Consider the following 20,494-nt stretch of genomic DNA (forward strand, 5'->3'; position numbering starts at 1 on the left):
CAAGTCTCCTTGTACAGCCTGGTTTTAGGTGGCCCCTGTTCTTCAAAGTGCACCAGCTAACAAAGACTTCAGCACCCTGCTCCAATCTGAATCTGGGACTCCCCTGATGATCTACTGGTGGAACTTTGGACCTTGGCCTGCTACTACACTGACTAAACCTTGAAGGTGAGTCCCCGGAACTGACTGTACGATTTTCGTTTTTGTATTTTCTCCAATTGAAAATCATTGTGCTTAAATGCACACAATATTGAACTACTTTTCAAACTTTGATAATTCATAAGAAAATAAGTACTTACCTGTGAACGAAGTTCTAGGTCAGAAAAATTATATAAAAATAAGTATTATTTTTTTAATTGGTCTCAGATTTATTCTTGAATGTATGTCCCATGTGTGAATACAACAAATGCTTAGCACTACCCTCCGATAAGCCTAACTGCTCACCCACACTATCGAAAATAGAGCGTTAGTATTATCTACTTTCGCCTCTATATACCAATCTGGGACTTTCTGGACTCTCTGCAGAGAGTACATCGTTTAAGTACACTATATACAGAGCTATTTTTCCTTTTATAATGTAAATTACTGACTGGACACTGATGTTGTATAGCCCTCTTTAAGTTTAAGAGTAGTTACTGATTGCTAGTTCTTGCTACTCTGTATTATCTGCATGCTAACCTAGTATTTAAAGAGAGTCATTTGGAGTGCACTGCTATTGTGACCCATGTATTAATTTATTTGAAAGGTTTTATATAGCGCTGGCTAGACCCGGAGGTATCAGAGCGCTTTACATGAGAAACAGACCATAGTTGCAAGTTACATTGTTACAAAGGTTACACAGTTATTAGAACATAGCTATATAGTTACATGTTAGGTCGAGACAAACAATAAGGACATATGCGTAAGGGAAAAAAAGCAGGCACAGGGAGAGATTCAGGGGAGAGGGGGAAGTAGACAGCGAATTAAGGAGGGAAAGAGGAGGGAGAGGGTGAGAAACACAGCATGAACGAAAAGGGGGAGGGTGACAGGGGTACAAACCGGTAGACTAGTAATAGCTGCGTCCAAAGTCCAGTAAGCTGTGAGTCCAGGTAAAGTGGTATCATACCCCAACTCCATTGCGAGAGGCTCTCTTTATGCAGTGGACTCTATCAGAGGGGTCTCCGAGACTCCAAGGCCTATCTACTGGATCCTTCCTCAAAAAGGGGAGAGGGAGTGCTTTGGCAAAGGGTGCCATACCATACCTCAACTGTGAGTGGCTCCCTTGGCACTTTAGGCTCTCTCAGAGAGATCTCTGAGACTCTAGAGTACATGTATTTGGATTTTTCCCCAACAAGGGGAGAAGGAGTGCTTAGTTAAAGGGCACAGGGGACAGGGGGCTAGGAGGCGTAGCAGGCAAGGGGAGAGACTAAATGATTGTATATTACTTTTCAACAGAGTGAACAGCGAAAAAGATATCCAAGGGGTTTGAGAGAGGGAGAAGAGGGAGATGAGATGAAATAGGTGATAGGAGAGACAGGGGCCTAGGGACAGGGGCTAGGAGGAGTAGCATGCAAGGGGAGAGATTAAGGGGAGAGGGGATAGGAGTAAAGGAAGTAGACAAAGAATGAAAGAGGGAAAGCAGTAGGGGAGGGTGAGAGAGAGCATGAAAGAGGGGGGAGGGCGAAGGGGGCACAAACCGGTAAGCGGGTAAAAACCTTGTCCAAGGTCTGGTAAGCTGTGATCCCAGGGGAAGTGGTGTCATTCCCTCATCTCCGCTGCGTGAGGCTCCCTTTATGCAGTTGACTCTCTAAGAGGGGTCTCTGAGACTCCAAGGCCTACCTACTGGATCCTTCCCCAAAAAGGGGAGAGGGAGTGCTTTGGCAAGGGGCGCAATATCATACCTCAACTGTGAGTGGCTCCCTTGGCACTGTGGGCTCTCTCAGAGAGATCACTGAGACTCCAGACTATAGGTAATTGGATCTTTCCCCAACAAGGGGAGAAGGACTGCTTAGTTGAAGGGCACAAGGGACAGGGGGCTAGGAGGCGTAGCTGGCAAGGGGAGAGACTAAATGATTGTATATTACTTTTCTACAGAGTGAACAGAGCAAAACGATATCCAAAGGGGTTGAGAGAGGGAGAAGAGGGAGATGAGATGAAATAGGTGAGAGGAGAGACAGGGGCCTAGGGACAGGGGCTAGGAGGTGTAGCAGGCAAGGGGAGAGATTAAAGAGAGAGGGGATAGGAGTAAGGGAAGTAGACAAAGAATGAAAGTGGGAAAGCGGTCGGGAAGGGTGAGAGAGATCATGAAAGAGGGAGAAGGGCGAAGGGGGCACAAACCGGTCCAAGGTCAGGTAAGCTGTGATCCCAGGGGAAGTGGTATCATTCCCTCATCTCCGCTGTGTGAGGCTCCCTTTATGCAGTTGACTCTCTAAGAGGGGTCTCTGAGACTCCAAGGCCTACCTACTGGATCATTCTCCAAAAAGGGGAGAGGGAGTGCTTTGGCAAAGGGCGCCATACCATACCTCAACTGTGAGTGGCTCCCTTGGCGAGAGAGGACTCTCTCAGAGGGATCACTGAGACTTCAGCGTATAAGTAATTGGATCTTACCCCAACAAGGGGAGAAGGAGTGCTTAGTTAAAGGACACAAGGTACAGGGGGTTAGGAGGCGTAGCAGACAAGGCGAGAGACTAATGATGGTATATTACTTTTCAACAGAGTGAACAGCGAAAAAAGATATCCAAGGGGGTTGAGAGAGGGAGAAGAGGGAGATGAGATGAAATAGGTGATAGGAGAGACAGGGGCCTAGGGGGGGAGAAATAGATAAGCCCTTCCAGCAAAGGAGCAATGTCTGAGGGTCGGCAGGATGAAGTCCAATGGACTGAGGAAGAGGACAAGAAACAACAAAATGGTGGTTTGCCATTTTACGCCGGCAGTTTCCAGACACATCACTGGACCGTCACTTTGAGGCAACTTCAACTTTGCGGAGATAGGGCAAACTATGCAGTCACATGTGTTAGGATAAACTCCAAGGAGGCAAACTGTGTCTAAAAATCCTAAGAGGGAAGCAGTTCAGGCAGGCTGTTTCATACAAAAAACCTCAGAGGGTAGTCAGTTCAGGCAGGAAGTTTCATACAAGGCCATATAGGAGATATTCACCATCAACAATGCGGAAATGGTGCAAACAAAGCCGGCCATGAGTGTGATATATAGGAAGAACACACTCCAAGATGGCCGCAAGTGATGGGAAGGAACACTCTCCACTCTCTCTTTCCATGCCCAGCAATACACAGCAAGCCCATTTCAGTTTCCATGTCTGGCAGTACCTAGTGCTTATGGCGTGGTGCCCTTCACCAGCTCCCATGGGAGGAGGCCAAAATAGATGCCAAACCTCCACCAAAACACTATTAGAGGCAAACAAATGGGTTGCACGTTATGTAAACCACTGAACTTAAGGGTCACATAATGTGCCAGGCCACCCCCCCCCCCCGAGAATTCAGGCCATATCGGATCATAGGAGCAATGGTGCTAGAGTCCATTCTACAGCCAGGTGCTTCCCCCCACCCCAGATCAAAGATCAAAGGGGTCCGTCCCGCTCTGCTAATTATCTTGGTTAAGCAGGCCGAGCAGGCGAAGACAGCAGTCCCGCTTCCACAGCCAGAGCACAGCAATTCACATCTCCAGCCCTCTGTAGATCGTCCGAGGCTGCCACTGATGAAGATCCCGCAGCGCAGCAGTCCAAGGAGAGAAGGCAGAAGGTCGCCGCAATCAAGAATGCCGCTGCATATGTCAGAGCGGGTCCTTTTCTGTACCTCACGGATGTCACGCATTATGGCAGTGCGGGCCTTTGGTCCTATTTTCGCGCACCACCAAGCCCGTCGGAATGGCAGCTTCCCACCCTACGGGACAGTACAGGCTCTCCAGTCAGTGTGCCTGTACCATTAAAAAGTTGGCACGTTGTGTGCCTCATTTTTCCACTTTGAGGCACTGCAGTGTGTTAATTTTCGGTGTCCCGCCCTTTTTCCCGTTTCCACCGGGCCTTCCCCGCCCCTCACTCACTGCCTCTTATCACACGCGGTGAGCTCGGAGCATCGCCTGAGTCTTCCTCACCAATGGAACAGTCCCCCGAGGGCTTCTGTGGTAATCCACAGCCCACATCAGAATATTGCCCACAACACACAGGCACATGGTTTCAAGTAAAGGCTTCCCTGTACCCATGGACAAGGAAAATATATTCCATTCACCCCCAGATAGTGTCTTGAGTGTTTTTAAAAGGGGAGATGTCAAGCTGATATAAATATGCCTAAAACATGTAACTAGTATTTAAAATGTGATGTACGTACATGCTGCTATTCAACATCTAAAGTGCTCTCTGTTTGTTAATTTTCACAAACGTTCCGGACGTTATTGAAACAATGGCGCTGCATTCTTTTCTAGGTTCTACACACGATATTACCGGGATGTTCTGGCCATGAGTTTTGCCATAGAAGAAGTCAATGAAAGTCAAGAATTATTGCCCAACATCACCCTGGGGTTCCGCATCTTTGACTCCTGCATGTCTGAGAGCCGAGCCATCCAGGGAGTCTTGGAGCTTCTCACAGGAAGATTGGAGCCGGTTCCTGGCTATAGTTGTGAGAAGTACCCACCACTGGCTGGGGTCATTGGGGAAACAATGTCCTCTTTGACCGTCCCAATGGCCAGGATTATGGGTGTCTTCAACTACCCACAGGTAATACCACGTTATGAAAGTTGAGCCCTGCACTGTAATGAACTCAAAGCATTAACTTCAATATTGTACATTGCTCCCTATGGAGCATCACCTTTTTTGATTCCCAGGTGGCGCAAGGCAAGTCTGCACAAAGCTCTTTGTCACTTTACTCTGTGTGAAGGAGGTGTTCCATTGGCATTGCAGTAGGGTTCCCGTGCAACTCCCATGGATTTTGATGCTGCCCCAGATGTACAAAATCATGTAAACTTGAGGCAGCACCAAAACCGGACGCCCGCCCAGAGCAGGTGTAACAAGGAGAAATGTTTTCATTTCTCCTCTTTCCATGTGAACTGCATTCTGCAGCACACAAAGAATGAGGAAAATGCCTCTATAGATTGTTTGTGTGCAGGAAGCAGACCTTCCCGCACTTGAACAATCCTGTCAACAACGATGACACCCTTGCTTCATAGGCACCAAAATGCTATGGATGATAAATACGGTGCATCCCTGCCCTTTCCTTTTGACGTAGGGCAGCGCAGCAAAGTGACTTGTGCCCTGTCCAAAAACTTGTAAATGAGTCCCTATAAATCCTATCTTTTATTGGACTGGGCATTTTTCTTGCTTGAATTAGGGCAGTTTCTATTAAATAATGTGTCAGTGCCTATAGTAGCAGCCATAACCCTTGGCAGTATTCCTGAATATTTCTATAGAATGCGGTCCAGCATTTTGGTCATAGCAGTTTGCAGAGTTCCTGCTCTGTTCATCCAAATGGATAATGGGGGAGCGGCATCAGGCAGAGAGGGCCAGATTCAAACCAGAATTTGTAATCCCAGAATGTATTGATTTGGATTTATGACTTGTAAATGTATATTGGAAAAACTGATATTGATCTGTTGTTTAACATTCTATAAATGGGTCAGTCTTATGCTTTCTGGATCATTGACTTTATCCATTGATCAGGTGATGCTTTTCCTACTGGAATATGGATACCATAATTAAGGCTCCAACGTTTTTGTTTTTACTGAGTTTTACAGATAAATACAGACAGGAAACAATTTGTTCACTGTCTGTATTTATTTTTAACAGTGGAAAAATACAGAAAATTGTAATTCTTGTGAGTGACCCGCCATGCTTTCGTTTATGAATTTCTGGCTAATACCTGAGCAGATAGACAGCATGGGCAGTTAAAAAACAGGATGATACTTCCTTTAATATAGGCATATGTAAACATATATATGAAGTATAATGGTAATACTTACCTGTGGGATTCATGTTTTGATACATTTGGCTGCCTAATTCGTGTAGGTTCATCAGTTATAAACATGTGAACATTTACCATTTTACGTCTTAATCTATTCTCAAAACACAACATAAATAAAGCTAAATAGCAATAAGATGGACAAAAAATAATTATGGATGAATAGAAACAGAAGTGTTACAAAAATAAATATCATAAAAACTGGACAGCTAATCATAATACCCTAGACGAGTGCTGACAACAGAATCAATACCCAGTACTCAATGGAAAGTTTGAAGACCTCTGCTCTAAGTTAAGCCTGACTGCTTTTGCCTCGAGCTACCAAAGTGTTAAGAACAGGGTAGTTTTGGTATTGCTTGTGTTTTCCCTTGCAAGAATAGTAGTTGCTGCTTTAGTAGGAGTTCACCCCTCAACAAGAAAACCCAATTAACTACATTTGTCAGGACCATTTCCCCAGCTATTTCTCCATGACAATTAGGGAGCTAGCTCCTTTGGCCCTGGGGAGAACCATTGTAGTCCTGGGTGCTAGTTGGTGTTAACGTCCTTCAGTCTATTCTTGCAATGGTATCAGATGGCTTCACCTTCCAGCTGGGGATTATTACAGCATCACAGCTCTATGTCCAATGTCATCTCAAGTGTAATTTTAATTGGGGGTGGAAAGGTATTCGATGCCAGTCCTAGGGTGCAACATCATCATTGTGCTGATAACCAGCACAACCAGGAAGTGTTGGCAGCCATTTTTGGACTCACACTCAGCATGGTCCCAAGACATAAGTTAAAAATGAAGAAATGGGTGGGGTAGGAATGCCCTGACCCCATAGCCATGGTGCTGGGGTCCCCCAGGGACCCTGCCTGGGCCAAAAAGCATTTTTTATAAAAGAATTTCAGCAAAAGTCACAAAGAATCGCTAATTCCCATATTTTGTTTTAAACGTTTTAAACGTTTGGCCAACCCTCTTGCACTCTGGGAAGATGGCAATTTTAAATGGTCTATGAAAAGTCGATCTCTGGGAGCCTAAGCTCCTCCCCGAAAAGAAACAGTTGCCTCGTCTCTTACCACCAAAACTTCAAATAGCAGCCTCTCCTGGGTTTAACTCAAGAGCCCAGGCCTTTCCCAGCTGCAATGTGAGGAGTTAATTAGCATATGCACACAGGGGAAAAGGAAACTGTCTGTAGCATCAGCTTTTCTCACCACCCCTTCATTTCCCAAGAACTGGGTCAATCACTGTTAACCCCTTCCCTGCGGGGCTAATTTCCCTGCAGTGCTGGGGGGCACGCATAGCGCCCTGGAGCTCATGACCCATAGGAATGAATTGGAAATACCGATTCAGTATTTACTGATACGGTAAATAACGAATCAGTAAATACCGAATCGGAGATACAAAATACAAGCAATTGAAGATTCAACCAATCAGGTGCATCGACCCCACCCCACAACCAAGCAACAGAGGAAGCCAACCAATATGTGCCTCCACCCCACCCCACACCAGGAAGTGGCCGCACCCATGCAGGTGCAGACTAACTGATTTCCTGGAGAGCTGTGAGACACTGACTGGCTGTACTGAGCTGAGCTGAGCAGAAGTGCAGTATGGAATCCCAGGACTCACAGAGGGAAGCACCAGACCGCAAAAGGAAAATAAAGTTCAGCACAGGTGAACTGCAGGTGCTGGTGGAGGAGGTTAAAAAACAAACGGATAGTGTGGCTGACCAAGGTTAAGCACATCAGTTTCAAAGTACACTCATAGGTATTGATTTTGTGCACATCACATCCGAGCTTGCCACACAAACGCTCCACTGTAGAGACAGATCTCAACTTATACAAAAAAGGATTGTGCACCAAAGTTAAAGAGTCAAAGATGTCCTGAATTTGTAGAAAATCAATCCTTTATTCAATCAAGCTTTAAAAGGCCTCGGCCAACGTGTTTCATTCATTTCGGAACTTTGTCAGGGCTTAGAAATCGCTTTATCAATCTCGTACGGCAATCAGGTACCCAATGTGGGGAGTATCCACTATGTGTCCGGAGCGCGCTCTTAGGTGATGTGCATTGAAAGAAAACAGGCGGCGGCTTGTAGGGCGACCTAATATCCCGAGGACTTAGATAACCCTCCGTTTAAATGTAGAAAAGATCAAATTCAGGGTAACGGTCATGTAGCTCAGAGAAAATATCAGGAATGGGGTGTATATAACCCCTCGTCGCATAGAAACCTGTGTCCGCCCGTCTACATGTATCCCTTCTAAGCAGGTGGAGTGTGCGCCTTAGTAAACGCCAGCTCGTGAAGGATTTTCTACAATTTCACGACGCCTTGGATTCTTTACCTTTGATGCACCATCCTTTTTTTGCATAAGCTGGTGGGGGAGGTGGTGAAACACCACCCCCAGCTTTTTGGCAGTGAAAAGGAACACCTGGTAGGGAATCCAGGCCAAGGTGAACGCAATAGGGGTGACCACCAGAGAAGTTGATGACCTCAAAAAACACAGGTATGATCTCAGGATCATAACAAAGAAGAAGCTGTCAGCACAAAGGAAAGAGGCCAGTGTTACAGGGGGAGGAAGGAGCAGGGCACCTTCCCTAACTGACCTGGAGCAGCTGGTGGAGTCCACCCCGGAGCCAGAAAGTGTCTTTGGTATTGGTGATGCTGACAGCTCAGCCTGAGCTGCAACACAACAAGGTAAGGAACTAGACCAGCAATCCTCCCCCCTACCCTGTCCCCCTACCCCAATGTGGCTGTGTGTTACATACTCCAGTACAGGGTTTGGGATACACCAGCAATGCATCATGGGAAAGGTAGTCATTGCAACATACATCAGTACAGTCAGCATGAAAAAAGGCAAGGCATACCACACACTACCTTTGGAGGCAGTTGAGGACCATGAAATTGTGTGACTGGATTGTAATTTAATACTGAAATACAGGGTTGAAGCAATGTCCATATCTGTCCACAGAAGAGTCATTGCGCAGGACTGTGCAGAAGAGGGAGAAAAGGGCACCCCAAAGGTAGAGACGTGAGGATGCAAGCAGGGCCAAGCACTTTAACACCACCTGCACCCAGAACACAGGCAGCTGCCACACCAGAGGCAGGCATAACACTGCATCCATCATCGCCTCTGCTGTATGACTCTCCACAGCAGGACCCACCAACACAGTCTCTATCACCAGCTTCAGAGTTGTCGGAAGTCTTAAGGCCCAGGAGGCATGATGTTCCCCTCTACCAATCCTTGCGACGTCCTCTGATGAGGAAAGGGAGGGTGACACCCAAAATGAGCCACAGGAGGCAAACATTGCTGGGCTGCAGTCCACTCCTGAAGGTGTGCACAGAGGTGCAAGACGCTGTAGGGTCCGGGAGAGAAGCACAAGTGGCCATGGTGACGGGGACTTCTGCGGGCTGGAGACCACAATGGTAAAAGTGCATCGCCTTCAGGCAAAAGCAAATGCATCTGTACAGAGACAGATACGCCACCTAAACAGCAACATGGACAATATGAACCGGGGCATCACCTCCATGGCGCAGAGCATGAGGGACATGGCAGATGGGATGAGGGACATGTCCCAGTGCATGATGGCACTATGTGAAAAATTGGATGAGGACCGCACACAGAGGCGCCGGGAGAAGCAGTGTATGCAGCATCACACAAAGGCCATGAACCGTCTTGCAACTGCCACTTCCCTGCTAAGCTGCCGTTCTGTGGCGATGCAAGAGGGGCTGGTTCACTGCTGCACAGATCTCTCCAGGGGATGGGGAGGGTTACATCTGCTATGGAAGTGCTGCTGACAAACCAATCAGCCAACGCTGGAGATGTAGGTGTGGGGGACACTGATGACACCACCAGCAGGAGCAGCAGCAGCACACCCATACAGGACATAAGGAAGAGATACAGGTGCCAATCTATGGCCCTGGCTCAACAGCCAATGTTGAATCCCAACCTTGGGCATCCCGCACAGTAATGCTGCCCACACTCCAGAGAACATGTTAGGGTAAGGTAACCTGAGACCGCCTAGTTACGTTGTCACACATTTGACTACAATGTAGTGTCATTTGACATTTGCCGTAGTGCCCATTAAACTACGTCATTCACATTCAACCCCTGGCTGTGTCGCCTTACTTACTTAAAAATAGCTGCGTGTGACCTCTGCCCGTCTCAGTGTCCCATCTGTTGCTGGCGCTACTCCTGCTGCATAGGGCTCTGGCTGTTCATTTCCATCATCAATGTCCTCATGATAAGTCATATCAACTTCTTTACCTTTCTTGGTGGCAAGGTTGTGGACATGGCACAGGTTGCAATTATTTTACAGCAAATGATGGGTGTGTACTGCTGTGCACCTCTGCTCTTGTGGAAGCAGCGGAACCTGCTTTCTAGGAGTCCAAATGTGCGCTCAACAACGTTGCATGTTGCTATGTGTGCCACATTGTAACGTCTCTCACTCCGGTTAGATGGATTCAGGTAGGGGGTGAGAACAAAGGACCGCACAGCATAAGCGCTATCGCCTAGGTGGAAAAGAGAGTGCCATTAGTTAGATACAAAAAAATATATTCATCTGCAGTATCTATCTGCAGTATCTATCAGGGTGTATCACAGTAATTTACCTAGCAGTTATCCTTCCCCAAACTGTCCAGCAGCAAGGCATGTGTAGATCCCACTGTTTTGGAAAATGTAGGAGTCGTGGGTGCTCTCAGGGAATTTGGCCACAATGTCAGTAATTATGTTGCCAGCTTTGCATATCACCTGCACATTTATTGAGTGTATTGCCTTTTGGTTTCTGTAGATGTATTCTGTGGCTGTAGGATGGCAGATTGGGATGTGTGGTCCTGAGAAGTTCTGCATGTGTGTCAGGGAAGCCTCCAGGAGTCCTCCAGGAACTTCCAGAAGAAACGGGACAGCATCTCAGGGACACCCCACCTACCGCAGCAATCACCCCCTGGTAACTCCCAGATGCAAGCAGGTGTAGGCTACAGAGAACCTGCACATGGGGTGGTATGGCATGCACCCTTGGTGTTGGGTGCTCCAGGAGTGGGTGCAGGTCCCTGATCAAGTCCAGGATGGTTTGGGGGTCTAGCCTGTACCTTTGCAAGATCTCTGGCTCAGTGAGCTGGAAGAGCGTTATCCACTGCCTGTAGACTTGCTCATCCCATCTCCAGACCCTCTCTCCTGCTGCCTGTAGCCGTAGCCGCCTTGTTATCATGTAGAATGCCGCCATTCTGGTCACATCGTTGCATTTCTGGGCCTTTTTTATAGCCAGCACCTGCTTACCACCTGCTTTCACTCCATGGTAATTACCGACTCATAAATACCGAATTTCATGAAATTCAGTATTTTAGAAGTTTGCTACATCTCAAAACTAATTTTTACCATTTCTTATTTACCGATTCGGTAACTTTCGATTCTGTAAATTCAGATTCGGTAAATTCTGATTCGGTAAATTACAGACTCGTATTTACCGAATCGGTCTTTTTTGGGCTCCTACATCTCAATAGCCCAATACCGGTCGGTAACGGCCTAAATTCGGTATTTTCGGCCGTTACCGACCGGTATTTGGGTACCTTCATCTGGCCTTTATTCTCTCTTCCTTTAAATCTCAGGCAATCATCCGTACTGCTTCAATTTAGGAAGGCCCTCAAAACCTGACACTTCGACTGTACTGGCTCTTCAAATGAACCTCAGTACCCCTCCCCAGTACCTTGAGACCCTAACAGGTGATTAGCCACACTCAATAGGAACCCTGAATGTATTGATTGATTGATTCTGTGACAGGCTACCTATGCACAAATACTGAGTTATGCAAGACAATTGTCTCACAAGTGCAACCTGCACATTTGTGCTCACGTATTCACATGTAACCAATTCAGTGCAGCTAACCCTAGCTGTGCAGCAGCAACCATCTCCTAAAAGGCTGACACTGGCAATAAGCATGTTCCATCCACTTCCACAGAATTTACTGTAATTTAGATTTCGTTCATGCAACGGTAGTCAAAAGTGAAAAATACAGGGGAATTTAATGGGCAAAACTCATGTCCTATAGTTTTGACCTGGAGGACGTAGTCATATGAGGAAAGAATAATAGCATTTAAATCCAATATATCTTCAATAATCTGCATAGACAAGAGGGCATGGGATTAAGAGAAAGACAACTCTACCTCCTGTCCATGATTGACAGAATTTGTAGTAGGGTGGTGTTAGTGCCTGTTGAAAAATAGGTTTGTATTAGAGATGCTACGTCGATCTAAAACGTGATGCCTTAGGTCTGTAACTTTGGGCCTGATTACCAGTTTGGTAGTAGCCAAATGCCATCGAAACAGCATCAGAAATCCCGACGCACAGTTGGCAGTCCATCTGTAATATTGCGATATTGTCAGTTTGCTAAACAAAAGACCACCGGAGCACCACTGCCACCGTTAGAAATTCACTGACTACCACGATGGCAGTCGAGGAAAAACAGCTGTTGGAAAGCGGTGCAGAAAAGTCTCTGCACTGCCATTAACATAAAGACTTGGCTTTCCAATGAGCCAACCATGGCGGGAAGACCGCCTGCTTCGATTTAACGGAATCTAATGAACTGGGGTGCAATACACAGCTGTTTCCTTTTCTTTCTTTCAGTTTCCCACGTGGATACCTTCCTCCGGGTCCCCCCTTCACAACAGCATCTTGACCCTGAAGAAAACAAACCTGTTGGCACCAAGTTCCGGGTAATTCAATTTTGTACTATTTACCTATTGACTGGAAGTGGCACAAATGGGCCGGATGCCCGCATTGGGAAACTACTTGAAGAAGGTATTTTTTGACATTGGTCATGCATAAGTGTGTATTTAACACTTGTGCAGTAAAAATATACGTACATGCATCAACACAGATGAAAGAATATCCTCTTGGGACTGCCACTCTGACAGTACGGGAGGCAGGCCGCCAAACTCATAATCAGGCCCCTGGGTTTGATGCTTAACTGCTGCACCAATATTCCATATTTTCAATGCTGTCTGAGATCCCCTATGAAGATTAGCCACACTGAAGTGCTTATGCTGAGGACGGTATGAGTCTCCATGCAGAATGTTCAGAGCTTTCAGTTTGCTTTAAAATGTTGCATTGATGGAGTAAATAAAATGTAAAATGATGATCTTTTGAATACTTTCCCACCTGAAGAATCGAAATAGGACCAGCACTGCCTGTGCCTGCAGCTTCAGCTGGCACAGAGTAGTAAACAGATAACACCCTTTGCTACTATCCTTTGTTGCCCAGCTGGTGATGTTCACCTACAGGGTCCATTGAGTTGCGTCAGAAAATTGTGAAGGAAGGCCTGCCCCTGTGCCATTGGAAGATGGCAACTTGCCAGAGCATGTGCGGGGGTAGGGTATAGGATTTGTCACATGCCACAGAGCCCTGGGAGATGAAAGCAGTGGATGCAGGAGTATGGAAGGGCATCATTAGGGATGGTAAAAATGCACCCACCCCTACCTCTAGCGGGTTTAATCTAACTGATAAATACTAGGCAGACAGGTTTAGGTGAATCTTTGCGATTTAAGGAACCACTAGTAGGAAGACATGTCAAGGTGGAGCCAGGTGCCTTAAATCTGAACCTGCCCCCACACACTTGGCTGCCTGTAACCTATTGGTGCAGGCACAGCGGGAGGGTCTGCTGAGTCATGGGTGATGAAGGCCAATGGGTGTCAGAGTGGGAAGTGAAGTTGCTTGAGCTCAGGGGTTCCCCTTCTGCCCTGCTTCAGATATTCAGGTACCATCAGCCGACCTGTGATAGCTGATGTGCCACAGGTGAGCCTTTGTGCATTTTCATAAAATGTGTGCATAACAATAGATCATCCATCAACATTTGTAAGGTTACATTGGAGGTCCAGTCAGCTCTGACATCTACCTTTGGGATTTATCAGTGTGAGAAGAAAGGTGTGTGCTCCTTTCCTAGTCCAGTTTTATTGGTAAGTAAATGCTTATGCATAGAGGTGCCAGGTTCCATGTTCTAGACCCACCCTGGAACCTCAAATTGATGATTCTTTCTCTCAGCATGAAAGCATAGCGTGGGAGAAATCGCTCGCAGATAATTTATTTCTGTTCCAATTTACTATGACTGATGAATCACAGACTCCCAATTAAGATTAGTTGATTTACTACAAAGCCAAGAATAACTGGACACACAGGCACCTCAAAGTGAGGGTGTAGAAATACATTATATCTAATGCAAAGCCAAATCTACAGATGAAATTATGGTGGTGCAACATTCACAAAATTATTAGTTTCAGAATAAGGATACAGAAGATTACAGAGCAGACATCCAGAGTCCCCAGCATTGGACATTTGTGGGTATAAAGCATTAATCTGACACTACTCTAACACTAGCATGACATCCCTACATAGCATTTCCCAAGCAAGAAAGCAAGATCAGTTAAGGTGGAGCTTGTTCTAAGATGCTCTCTCTCTCAAGGCAAGGCAGAAATCCCCAGACACTATCCCTAGTTACGATACATCAATACCACGGGTAGTATCCCAGGGTTCTTTGTGAATCACACCATTCGGTCAGGCCAGCTCCTCATAGGTAACTTTTCACCAGGCAAGAATGCTCCTAAGCTTGGCAAGGTTACCTTGATTCCAAGGCTCGCTCCGATGGGAATGTAGAACAGTTCTCCACTATCTGTACTAATGCTCAATGTATTCTCTTCTCTCAAAGCCTAACTCCTAAAACAAAGGGGTATATGTACAATCCCCTATTGCCATAGGAACTTCACTTTTGTGAAGTTTTTGTGGTGATAGGGGGATCACTGACAAAATATCGACCAAGAAAAAATCGACCTACAGGAATATCGATGCAGAAATATGGAAAGCAAGAATATCGACATCCTATCTACAACATGGTAAGTACAAAAATATCGAAAAAAATATAGACGTTAAAAATATCGATGTTAAAAATATAGTTTTTTCTGTGAAAATATAAATGTAAAATAAAGTAAATAACACTAATAAATAAAATAAACATAGTTCAAATTAATAAATACATATATAATAATACATTAATTAAACATATACAGAAAATATATAATATATACATACTTAACAATAAGTTGTAATATTCTTTTAATAATTTATACATTCTTAAAACATATTATAAATTACAAATACATTTACAAACATTAAACAAAAACAAAAATAAAAAATAAAGAATAATGTTTAATAAATAAAAAAATATATATATCCTTTATTATTTTTTAAATTAATTATATACTACATTATCTAAATTAATAACAAAAAATAGCAAAATAAAAAAAATACTATTCAAGATCCATAAGTAAAAAAATATATAGTAATAGAAATGTTGGATAGCATAGAACTTAAAATTACCATTCCCACTCCACAGAGAGCAACAGTAGAGAAACCGTTGGATGGCGTAGAGCTAAAAATTAGTATTCCAACTCCAGGGAATGCAACAGTAGGGAAAACATTGGATAGCGTAGAGGTAAAAATTACTATTCCAACTCCAAAGAGTGCAACAGTAGGGAAAGCACTGGATAGCATAGGGGTAAAAATTACTATTACAACTCCAGAGAGTGCAACAGTAGGGAAAGTGTTGGATAGCGTACGGGTAAAAATTACTATTCCAACTCCAGAGAGTATAACAGTAGGGAAAGCGTTGGAAAGCGTAGGGGTAAAAATTACTATTCCAACTCCAGAGAGTGCAACAGTAGGGAAAACGTTGGATAGAGTAGAGGTAAAAATTACTATTCCCACTACAGAGAGTGCAACAGTAGGGAAAACGTTGGATAGCGTAGAGGTAAAAATTACTATTCCCACTCCAGAGAGTGCAACAGTAGGGAAAACAGTGGATAGCGTAGGGGTAAAAATTACTAATCCCACTCCAGAGAGTGCAACAGTAGGGAAAGCGTTGGATAGCGTAGGGGTAAAAATTGCTATTTCCACTCCAGAGAGTGCAACAGCAGGGAAAGCATTGGATAGCGTAGGGGTAAAAATTACTATTTCCACTCCAAAGAGTACAATAGTAGGGAAAGCGTTGGATAGCGCGGGGGTAAAAATTACTATTCCCACTCCAGAGAGTGCAACAGTAGGGAAAGCGTTGGATAGCGTTGTGGTAAAAATTACTATTCCTACTCCAGAGAGTGCAACAGTAGGGAAAGCATTGGATAGTGAAGAAGTGAAATATAACATACTTATAAATAATTGTTGTAAAAAAAATAGTAAAATAAATTTTTTAAATAACTCTACATCATTTGCAAATACCCAATAATAATTACTAAAAACATAATTACAATTGATAAATTAATTAACAATAAAATAACAATGAATACCAATAAATATGAATTGACTAGCAGCCCGCCCCAGCGTTGCCTGGGGCAGAAGGGGGCTGGGGGCAGCATTTCTGGATTGCAGTAGCGTTGTCCGGGGCAGAAGGGGCCTGCGGCAACATTTCATGCTTGGGTGCACTCCCGCCCTGGCCCCCGCCCGCCCCGACATTGCCCAGACCGCCTCCCGCCTCCCGCCTCCCACCTCCCGCCTCCCGCCTCGCCTTTGCCTTTGCCTTACCCCGCCCGCCCCGACATTGCCCAGACCGCCTCCCGCCTCTCCCGCCTCCCGCCTTTGCCTTACCTGAGCCGCCGCTCTTCCCCGCGCTCCGGACTTCACCGCCACTCCTCGCTGCTCGTCACCGCTCCTCCCCGCCTGTCATCATCACGCACGTTGCGAACATCGCTAGGTCGCGGCCAGCGCTACGTTGCGGCCGGCGCTACTTTTAGGGGACTACTTTGTTTTTAAAGTTACATTTTTTAATTTACGTTTTTTTTAATTTTATGCAGCCTATGTCCATCTACACACCCTGAGGATTACAACAATGTATTGGGTGTGTGGATTGGCGTGTGGTTCCCGAGTTTACCTTGCCAAAAGGTTTCTGTTCTCTCTTTATAATAGTAGTATAGATAAATATAAATTACCAAATAATAAATATTGAACACTAAAATATTTTCCAAAACAAAAAACATAATAATTAATAATTGATTAACAATAAAAAATGGTAAACACTAAATTTATTTTAAAAAATAGGTATTTTTTATGAAAAATTCATTACCAATTAATAAATACATTTCCAATTAATCAAAATAATTAACAATTAAAAATATCAATTACCAATTTAAAAAAAAAATACCAATTGAAAAAATGAATTACCAATCAAGAAATGTAATTGCCAATTGTAAACCTTAATTACCAATTCAAAAATTTATTTGCCAATTAAAAAATGTAATTACCAATTACAAACCAATTAAAAAAATGTATTATCAATTAAAATAATTAATTACCAATTAATAATTAATTAGAAATAAAATAATCATCAATACCAATAAAAAATAATAATTACTTAATTACAATTAATTTACTTCCTACCCAATTCCCCTATAAACCCACAACCCGCTACAGACCGTAAACACACAAGTTACTTAAAATTCATTTACAATTACTAAAATGTAATAATTAATTTACTATAATTAAATTACATTCCACCCTATTCCCCTATAAACCCACAACCCGCTCCAGTACTAAAATATAAAGTTAAATTGAAAATCACCTTTTTAATATATAAAAAATAATACATATATAATTTAAAACAAATAAAATACTTAACAAAAAACATATAACACATACATATAAAATACATAATAAAATACATAACAACAAACAAATATCGATATTAGTAACATCGAAATTAGTGACATTGATATATTTGGTATCGATATTACTAACTTCGATATTACTTACATCGATATAAAAAAAATCGATATTACTTACCTTAGGGTGGATATTCGGTCCAACGATATTCTTGACCTCCAAATTCTTCACCTTCGATATTTTTGACTCAATATTACTGTAGGTCGATAATAGAGAATCGATATTTTGACTGTGCACCAGGATAGGGTCCTTGTCTTAGGTACAAGCCAACAGCGTTAAGCCACCTAATGTGGCTTAACGCTGCCTTGTATATAAGGCTTCCTTTCACGCTATGTTTAGCATGAAAGGGTCATGCAGTGGATGTTTGTGGTGGGCGTTCCACCGCAACACCCATTGTATTTGACGCTGTCCCCTATGTACAAGGGTGGCTTACATAGTAGGCAGTGACTTGACAAAATGAGGAGAAATGCATTATTTCTCCTCATTTTTGCTTTTTCCATGTGTGCTGCTTTGTGCAGCAGACATGGAAAAAGCAAAATGCCATGGTTTGTTTATGTACAGGAAAGTGCCCCTTCCTGTGCATAAACAAACCTTTTTAAAACATGCCATTTTGTAACTCCTGCATGAAACAGCACACATGAAAGTTACAACATGGCATTTTAGGATTCTTGATGTGCAGGAAGGGATGCCTTCCTACACATAACCAATCCTCCCCTGCACACAGTCACCCTTGCACTCTGGTGGAAGGGTGCCTGCGTTGGCGCTAAGTTATTGTACATAGTGCCATTGCAGGGGGATACGCAAGACCACACAACATTGTTGTAAATATGGTGCAGCCTTTTGTTTCCTAAGTGGCGGAGCGTGTTGTTAAGCCCAAGAGGCTAACCAAACGCTCCGCCACTTCATTGCACATATCCCCCAAAGACATTACTCTAACAAATCATGATGGTTTTTCCACCTGCAACAGAAACGTGAGAAAAGAACAAATCCAACATGCAGAATTATTACAAGAGCTTCCGATAAAAATGCGGTTCAGGCTTACAGAAATTGGCCAACATAGGAAAATGGCACACAGGTGCTATGAAATTACATATAAAATTAACATTCTTACTGAGCACTTCTAATTTAACACGTTACATAAGCACATCTAATACGTGAATAATTGTTAGCAGTATGTACAAGTTCTACACGTTTATTGTTTTGAGCTATTCAGATTTAACATTAATCTCTTCACATTTGCATTGAAATAGCCTTAATACACCAAAAAACACTCTTACAGTTCACATCCTACGGTCTCAAGTTAAAACAAGAGAATATATGCAAGTGTGGATTACTCATGATTATGAAGCACCCCAAAAATGAAAAATAAATTGAGCTACATCAGAGGGAACAGGGCAACTCTATACCTACTTCGGGTTTTTTGTTACATTTCTGGCATAGTATGCTATTTTTGTTCAAATGGGACACATTCAGCATCCTCTTAGCTGTCTGTGTAAGCCTTAAAACCAGTGGGCTCTAGCCTAGTTTGAAATGTCAGAGTTGAAATTCACTTAAATGATTGAGTGTTGCTTTTAATTTCAAAAACTTTCTTTTTTACTTGCCTCTTTTAATTATTGCTCTGTAAGAAGTTGCTAATTTCAAACTATTCTTTCAATATACTAGTCACTCTTTATTAGAAGAAGTCCCCGATAAAGGGGCTTTAATCAACTGACGTGTGTTTGAGTACTTTACTCTCTCATTTCACTACAATAATTCTTCAAATGTTAACATAATGAGGACTGGTTAAATTTTTCATGAAGTCTCTTACTGATTCTATTTTAAATCTTTTGAAAGAGGCTGGTGGCTTCAAGTTGGATACTGGATGACAATTTGCTTTGCTGATCCAGATTGAAAAATAAACATTAAAATGATTGTTCATGCCATTTATGCTCTCTTGTCCTATATAAATAATTTATACTTTCTTGTAATATTTTAATATGTTTTTGACAGATCAGCCACTCATCTGTCATCTCCACCCTGAGTGATAAACTCCAGTTCCCATCATTTCTACGTACTGTGCCTGGGAACACGTTGCAGAACATCGCTCTAGCACAGCTGATGGGACACTTTGGTTGGACTTGGGTGGGAATGGTCATCTCGGATGATGAGGTTGGTTTACAGGGAGGCCAGGACTTAAGAAAGGCCATAGAGGAAAATTGTGCATGTGTTGCTTTTGTGGAGCGGGTTCACCTCCAGTACTCCAGGGAGAAGATCCTTCGGGTTGTAGAAATGATCCAGAGATACTCTGTGAAGGTGATCATTGTTCACAGCCCTGAGGTGCACAGCAAGGTGTTTTTAGAAACTCTATATACAGAGAATGTGACTGAGAGAGTGTTGGTGTTCTCTGCCTCCTTTGCTATAACCCCAGGACTCTTTCCAAGAGACACCTGGAAAATATTTAATGGGACTATAGGGCTTGTGCCCTACACAGAGAGCCTGCCAGGTTTTGAAGCCTATCTTTTACGTCTTCGCCCTTCACAAGGTCATCGGGACATCCTTAGCGAAACCTTCTGGGAAAACGTGTTTGGATGCAGATGGCCTGTGGCCAATGGCACTGCCAAGGTGGCCACACTGAAGCAAAGCGCCTCAGACAAACTCTGTTCTGGAAGAGAGTCCCTGAATAAACTAACCTTAGCGACCTTTGAACTGAGTGACCTGAGCTACACGTACCACAGTTACCTAGCCATTTACGCCTATGCTCATGCCATCCATTCACTGATATCATGCCAGCCAGGACAAGGTCCTTTTAGAAATGGGACGTGCGCTGACATCACCCACATGCAACCATGGCAGGTAACAACAAGCAAAGTTCAATAAATCATATACTCACAGCAGCTGAGAAGCGTGACAAT

This window comes from Lissotriton vulgaris, chromosome 8 (assembly GCF_964263255.1).
Source record: "Lissotriton vulgaris chromosome 8, aLisVul1.2, whole genome shotgun sequence".
NCBI lineage: Eukaryota > Metazoa > Chordata > Amphibia > Caudata > Salamandridae > Lissotriton > Lissotriton vulgaris.